General features: G+C 35.7%; 1 non-coding gene across 1 annotated transcript; it reads right to left on the bottom strand.

Annotated features, from left to right (window-relative positions):
- Nucleotides 1-3,947: 3,947 nt before the first annotated feature.
- LOC130846890 (U6 spliceosomal RNA) lies at nt 3,948-4,054 on the bottom strand. The gene has a single exon (XR_009051685.1). It is a non-coding gene; the product is annotated as a U6 spliceosomal RNA (small nuclear RNA).
- Nucleotides 4,055-8,270: the final 4,216 nt, after the last annotated feature.

Consider the following 8,270-nt stretch of genomic DNA (forward strand, 5'->3'; position numbering starts at 1 on the left):
AGTCCTTCTGACACTTTCTTTACTGTTCTTTCCACAGTGATGTGAGCCAATAAATTTCTCCCTTAATCAATTTGCGTAGGACTTCTATTTTTTGTAGCAAAAAATATAGTGACTAGTATAGTGTCATAGTTATACCTGCCTTATGCACTAGGGAAGTTCTGCTTTATATGGCCAAAAGTCAGTATTGATTTCTACAATTCTGAAGGCTGTTTTAATGAAATGAGAAGAAATATAATCATATGAGACAGAGTAAATGGTGCCCCATATCCCCTACAGAAATTGGCAGTAGGGAAGAATTAAAGAATGAAAGTGGTAAGGTTTAAAACTAAGAAGGTAAAAAGACAGTAAAAACTATTGGAAGAAAAGATTTGGGTTCATCACAAATATTTGATAAGGAGGTTGACATAGGCTGTAAAGGAGGAAGCATGAATAATAGATTTGTGGGATTATAGAATGCAGGACAAGGTGGGGGGTGCAGAATTTTCTGGGAGGGCAGATTTATCTTAAATCAAAGAATGGGTATGGACTCTACTTACAGATGGCCTTGGTCTTCCCCAAAGTTTGGAAACTGAGAACGAAAAAAAGTATTTTAGCCTCACTGGTCTGGAAAACAGGCATTTATAGGTAACCTTAGCTATTTCTAATTTACAAGAAACAGAAATCTACTTCAATTGAATGAAGTAAAAAATAAAAGAAGGAGAAGAAGAAAAGGAAATTTACTGGAAGGATACAGGAGTGTCTCACAGGATAAGGCATAACATTTGGCCTCCTAGAGGACTAGTGCTTCATATGGGATTGCACAGGGAGTGAGAACATTTTTTTTTTTTTGCTATTTTTTTCTCTCTCTGGACCCTCTCCTCTTTTTGTATGTGTTTCTATTTTATCCTTCTCTGTTTCTCTTTATAGTCTGATTTTCTCTGTTTGCAAATCACCATTCATATCTTTAGCATGGCCACTTCAGCCCTGACTTTACATATCTTACATATCCAACACTCAAATTTCAGAGAATGAGAATCTGATTGGCTAGGTTGGGTCCTGTTTCCACTCTGGTCCAACTAGCAGTGCTCAGAGACGCTTGCTACCTGTTCAGCAAGATGACTTGAGGGGAGGACATGTGCATTCTCTAACAATGAAGTGGGCAAAAGAGAGGAAATGATTGACTTGTATATGTATTAATCTGGACCAAGTTGGACACCATACATATGCTCTAGACCTAGTTTATACAGCATAGAGACTGAACTATCAAATTCCTTAGAGTCTTGTTCTCCACCTTTTCTCTGATGTCAGTGTTTTAGCTGTAGTTTTTAATGCTTGTAAAGCCCTCACTATGTAATTTCTTTTTTTCACTACGCAGAAGATATGTATGGCTAAGATATGTATGGCTCTTACACTATTTACACATTAGTGTAAGAGCATGTCATCTGGAGCCAGAGATCTTAGGAGAGAATTAGCTACTGTCTAGTTGAGTAACTTGAGCTATAATTTCCTTATCAATAAAATGGGGCTGATAATGCATGTCCCACTTATCTTACAGTTTTATAAAAGTTGAATGAGATATTGGGAGTAAAATTGATTATAAGCAGTTTCAAAGAAATCATAACTAGAGCTGTGGTTCTCACCCCCAATGTAGATATCCTGGAATCCTGTCATAATTTGTGAGGGGTAAATGATTTGTTGCCAGTAATTTATTATTAATCATAAAGATCCAATGATTATGCAGCCCTTTTAAAGTTTAAGAATATATTCAAAGTTATGTTTATAATGATGTCACTCTTATTCATTTATGTTTCAGCATTTTCCTTAGTGGGAAGAGAATAGGTGGAGTTGGGATAGCACAGTGAGAATTGCCTATAATTTTGAACTCACTTCCAGCAGTGTGTGACACATGTGTGCTTCATCTACCATATGTATCATGGCAGAATATGGTTGGGGGATTGGGAAGTCATTAGACTATAAGCTGTGTGAGGCAGGATCCGTGTTTTCTCATTTGCTATTTGTATGCCTTAGCAATAAGCACAGTTCTGCCACATAGGCTCTCAGTAAATATTGAAACAACCAGAAGCTGATATTCTAAGGGACTATAGGTAGTTTTTCTCATGCTGTAGGTACTAGAATTTCATTCTTGTACCAAGTGGGAAGGCATATATCTTCTCTTCTCCGTAGAAGAGAAAAATATGGTGTTCAGAGTATTTGTGGTTGATTTAAGATATTAGTCACAGTTGCTAAGTTGTTCCTTTGAGGTTCTAGAAGGAGTTGTGAACAGAGAGATATTTATTTTACTACAGAGCATCTAATTATGAGGCACTTCCTAATGTGTGCATCCTAAGCCATGAGGGATTTGTTGATGTATTACTGAAAATAATTGATTGAAATAATACAAAACCTTAGAATAGAACTGAGGAGCAGCACTTAGAATAGTTCTGAGGAACAGAAGTTTAAACGGGTACTCCCTTATTTTGAAGGAAAATAAAATTAAATAAAATCTTTATCCTGTGTGGGGGAGACTCTAGATAGGGAAGAAATTTGAATTTCTCTAAGAAAGAGTTATAGAAGATGCTGATAACCAGGAGACTGAGAAATGAGATAAAGGGCTGCAATTTACTACTTTGGTCTTTAAATATTATTTCACTTTTTAGAAAGTTGCTAACAAGTTGTAAAGTGATTTCCTATGGTGTTGGCTGAGTGGGTGTTGGGGAATAGAACAGTTGCTCCTTTGAGGGAGCTTGTTGGGTGTTTGCCTCCTGCAGTTAGATTTTTCTATTTAAGAGAGCCATCTGCTTCATTAAACTTTCCAAGATCAGGTACTATCTACGGGGAGTTCCACAATGTCTTAAAATTGAAAGCTGCAGCAAAGTTTTAAGTTGTTGCCAGAAAACCAGATGTTAACCAGATTGTCAAGTTCTTTTTTCTTTCCAGAACCAAAGGTTTCAAGTGAGGCTGAGTGAATGCAAATGTTGGACAATCCTTATGGTTAGAATTTGGAGCCAACATTGACTTTTTTTGGCCCCTGTTCATGAAGCCCCTCTAAACTCAGTCAAAGGGAACTCTGTTTATGGTTTTTAAAAAAAAGAGGGAGTGTGGAGGGAGAAAGTCTGGCCTTCCACATTCCCTAATGCACATTCCTTACTGAAAAATTACACATGCTAAATGCTGGGGAATTCAATAGATATTCCCAGTGCTGTTTCCTTAATCCAACATGCATTTCTTCACGTTTTGGATGGGATTTCATTTCTGATTATACCCTGCAGACTGCCTACTGATCTCAAAAATGTTGAGTGGAGAAAAAATATGCAATGGAAGCTGAAAATGAAAACTGCTCCTTTCACATTCTCCCAAAATTGATATTTGAATATCTGAATTATTTGGACTAGATCTCTTAGTAGAGATTTGCAGGCATGAAAATAGGTATATCATTTCTAGAAGCAAGTGCTGAGGGAGGCTGTGTGGTCAAATACTCTAGGGGTAGGAAGGCCTCCATTTATTTATGTTTTGGCAAGTGCTAATTTATTTCCTGGGATTAGGTCGATCAGAGGTTCTCCCTATACCAACCAAACAAGGCAACATTCATGTGTTTTTAAACTTTAAACTTTAAATCTCAGCTTATATTTTCTCCTCTAACCTCTTTTCAAATTAAACGAAATCAAAACACTAAGCAACTGAACAACAACAGCAAAACAAAACAAAACCAATCCTTCCTTTTCTCTAATTGTGGGTCTAATATTTAAAAAATGGAGAGAATATGTTTTAGGTGAATCCATTCTATCATTAACTATTATCCTCCCATTTTATGAGGCAAAAGCAAGAAAGAAAACCACAATTCTGTTAATTTATCTAGCATGGCTTTTTTTTTAAATTAAATTTATTTATTTATTTATTATTTTTTGGGGGTACACCAAGTTCAATCATCTGTTTTTATACACATATCCCCGTATTCCCTCTCTTCCTTGAAAAATATGGAACACGTCACGAATTTGCGTGTCATCCTTGTGCAGGGGCCATGCTAATCCTCTCTGTATTGTTCCAATTTTAGTATATGTGCTGCCGAAGCGAGCACTAGCATGGCTTTTAATTTCAATTTTTTTTTTACTGTTTAAATAGGTCTTTATTTTATTATTATTTTTATTGATGTATAGTTGCTGTACAATATTATTAAGTTACAGGGATAGAATATAGTGATTCACAGTTTTTAAAGATTATACTCCATTTATGGTTACTGTGAAATATTATCTATACTCCCCATGTTGTACAATATATCCTTATAACCTATTTTGTACCTAATAGTTTGTGCCTCTTAATCCCTACTCCTATATTGCCCCTCCTCTTTCCCCTCTCCCCACTGGTAACCACTAATTTGTTCTTCATATCTGTGTCTGCTTCTTTTTTGTTATATTCATTAGTTTGTTGCATTTTTTAGATTCTGCATATAAGTGACATCATATAGTATTTGTCTATCTCTGTCTGACTTACTTCACTTAGCATAATTTCTTCCAAGTCCGTCCGTGTTGCTGCAAATGGCAAAATTTCATTCTTTTTATTTATTTTAATTATTATTTATTTAACTGAAGTTGGTCATAATGTTTGAACTTAATATGAATCCATAGCTATTAATGCTTATAAAAATCTGCATTTTAACAGAATTAGGAGAATCGAAATAGATTGGATTCTTGGCATGCCAGATGTAAAGGTCTTCTGCAAATATACCTAAATGTTCTGATTCTGTTTTGACCCATAGATGGTTTCCATTGTCAACGCAAACAAGAAGACCTGATTTAACCTCTGTGGAAAGGGCATGGTTTTCTGTCATAATGTGCTCTAATATGATTAAAACGTCCTTTAGACATACATGCACTTATGCTTCTATTGTTCAAAGGTATTTCAATTAAATTGCTCCTTTTCTTCATTGGAGTCTGCAAATATTTGGATTCAAATAGTATTGTCATAGTTGGTTTCAAGAATAAAAGGAAAAGCTGGCTTAACACAGCCCATAAAATATGTAGGGTCAGGGATATTCCATTTCTCAGTGTCCTTCATTATTCACCTACATCACAGTCCTACCTCTGCTCAGCTTCCTTGAGGACCCTCAGGTAGAGTTGTATAAAACAAACTCTTCTGTTGCTAAGGAAGGAAAAGCCTACATTTCCCACAGTTTTACCTCTATAGATAGACTTTTTTTTTTTTTTTTCACAGAAAGAAGACTCTTAATTACCAATTTCAAAAGATGTTAACATCACCTCTCAACTCTGTAGGATTCTCCATTACTGTTTTTGTGATAATTTATGATATTTTACATCTTTCTATTTTTAGCAAATATTAGCCAATCAAATCAATGTAGGCTTCTGAAGCATTAGTTTGCAGCTGCAGGAGAAACATCCTGTCCCCTCTAATAACAATAGTTTAAGGTTGCTGGCATCTAATTTTTCACTTATAGCTGGCAAGCAGAAAGCTCGTCATCATGGCTGCACTGCTCTTTTTCCAACCGTATTTCCTTCTTTCCAAGTAACAATGTATTATCCTGTCACTCCCTAGAAACCCTTGGGTTTCTGCTACTCAAAGACAGAGCTGACAGCTTTCTTATCAAATGAGCCGTGGATTTTAAAACTGCCAATTCAATATGAATTAACATAAAGTTTCACTTAAAAAATGAGACTATCACTCCAAGAACATTTTTTAAACCAAATGCAGTCACATCTTAAAAAAAGAACATTAATCATCATAATCCCTTTTCAAGAATTCTCTTCACTCTTAGGATCTGCAAATAATATGCCCCAGATTTTCTTTACAAATCTGAGTAGTCTGCCTTTTAGTTTTACAAATATGAGCGACTTCTTGGCTATTTGCCTGGGTTCTGCAGCTTCTACACTACCAAACTGAGTTTGAATCAATTTTAGACCAATGCTGATATAAAAAGAGGAGAAAGCCGTGCAGAGATCTCAGCAATACAAACAATTAAATATAACCTTGGACCATTCTAAAGCTGGAACTTAATTGTGAGTTCCTTTTTGGCAGGGACCATACCTCTTTCTTTCTGTCTTCCCAATTCTACCTATCACAGAACTGAGTATGTAGTAGGTGCTCAGTAAATACTCTGAATAATTATGTCTCTTTTTTTCTCCAGTTCAAAAAGCACACTTATTAAACAACTTTAAGAAAATGTAGGAAGAAGAAAAAATTCACTCAAGGCCTCACAAGCCAAATTTCAGCACCACTGGGTTAGTAAATGCGAAGTTTGAAGTAAGGCCTGTATTGACTATGCTCGTGCCCAACTGTCAGGTCATTATCCCAGCCCACACTTTCTCATTCCCTGTAACCCCCAAAATAGTTCTTAAATACCCTTGCATATGACAGATGCCCATCTGCCACCATCACAGTTGGCTGAATGAGACATCACATTACTTCTAGTATGCCCCAGTTGTTGGGCTTAAGGGAATCCAGAAATTTGCATACAGAAAATGACATCAGAGCCCTTTAATCCATCCAGTCACTTAATTCACCAAATATGTGATCAGTGTTCACTATGAACTGGGTCACTCTGTTATATTCTAAGAAAACAATGGTGAACAAAATAGACCTATCTCTTTCATCCTAAAGCATAACATCTGGTGGGAGAGAAAGGAAATAAGTAAGCAATGAAGTGAGTAAACATAGAATTCTGAGAAAATCAGGAAGCCAAGAGCAATAGGAAAGTAGATCGGATAGGGCTGCTTTTTTAAAAAAAATTTTGAGTGTAATTGATTTACAATGTTGTGTTAGTTTCAGGTGTACAATAAAGTGATTCAGTTATACATATACATATATTCATTTTTTTTCAGATTCTTTTCTCATATAGGTTATCGCAGAGTATTGAGTAGAGTTCCCTGTGCTATGCAGTAGGTCCTTGTTGGTTATCTATCATATGTACAGTAGTGTGTGTACATTAATCCCAAGTTCCTGATTTATACCCTCCCCCCAACGTTTCCCCTTTGGTAACCATAAGTTTGTTTTCAATATCTGTAAGTCCATTTCTGTTTTGTAAATGAGTTCATTTGTGTCATTTTAAAAGTTAGATTCCACATGAGTGATATCATACGATATTTGTCTTTCTCTGTTTGATACTTCACTTTGTATGATAATCCTGAGATCCATCAATGTTTTTGCAAATGGCATTATTTTGTTCTTTTTTATGGCTCAGTAGTATTCCATTGTATATATGTACCACATCTTCTTTATTCATTTCTCTGTTGATGGACATTTAGGTTAGTTCCATGTCTTGGCTATTGTAAATAGTGCTGCAATGCAGATGGAGTTGCTTTTGATTTCTTATTTGGCTAAGCACTTTTTTCAATTGTATTTTTTGACTGTCAGCTCTACTATTCAATGGGCATACCAAGAAACCATACATGGTAACAAGGGCCGTTTGAGTCGAAGTACTTGCACTAGGAGGCCTGTATTCTGGTTAGTATATCAAGGTATGCAAATCAAAAAAGAAACAAACAGGACAAGCTGTATTAAGTTATTAGATTGCATGTAACAGGCAAGTCAAAAGAAGAATAGATGTGACACGATGCCTGTTGTGTTTTAGAGACAGTGAAGCAGATAAATATAGGGGAACTTAGTGCAGGCCCTGAGTGTACTCTGTACTTCTGGACAGTTAGTACTTTGGAGTGTTCTGGACCCTTTCCTCTCTTCACTGCTCCTTCACTATGTCACCCTCTAGTAACTTCCTCAAATATTATTCCAGGAGCAGATTGTTGATGGGGAGAAGATGATTGAAAAATACTGTATTGCTGAAAGGGAGGGTGGGAAGTTTGGGAATGATACTGCACTAATTGTCATTTTCTTTTCTTGCTAAGGTCACAGTTACTATATGTTGCACTACAGTTGCAAAGGCACTCACATTGATGAAAGCTAGAGACTGACCTCTCGCTCCTCTCTCTACCTCTTTGCATACCTCTTTGTTCTTTTTCGTTTGTTTGTTTTTTGGGTTTGTTTTTTTTTTATAATCTCTCTTATATGTGGATCTTTTTTTTTCTCTTCTAGGAGTTTTATTTTTTATTTTTTAAAGAACTTTTATTGAGATATAATTGATATACAATAAACTGCATATATCTAAAATGTACAATTTGATATTTTTTCTTATTAGTTATGTGTATATGGCAATTCCAATCTCCCAATTCATCTCACCCCAACCCCTCTTTGTTTTTTAATTTGAGTACTTTCTTCATGATCTTCTGTTTTTAACTTTTATTTTTCCATCTTTATTGGATGTAATTGACATATAACATTGTGTAAGC

The sequence above is a fragment of the Hippopotamus amphibius genome, chromosome 2 (genome assembly GCF_030028045.1).
Source record: "Hippopotamus amphibius kiboko isolate mHipAmp2 chromosome 2, mHipAmp2.hap2, whole genome shotgun sequence".
Lineage (NCBI taxonomy): Eukaryota > Metazoa > Chordata > Mammalia > Artiodactyla > Hippopotamidae > Hippopotamus > Hippopotamus amphibius.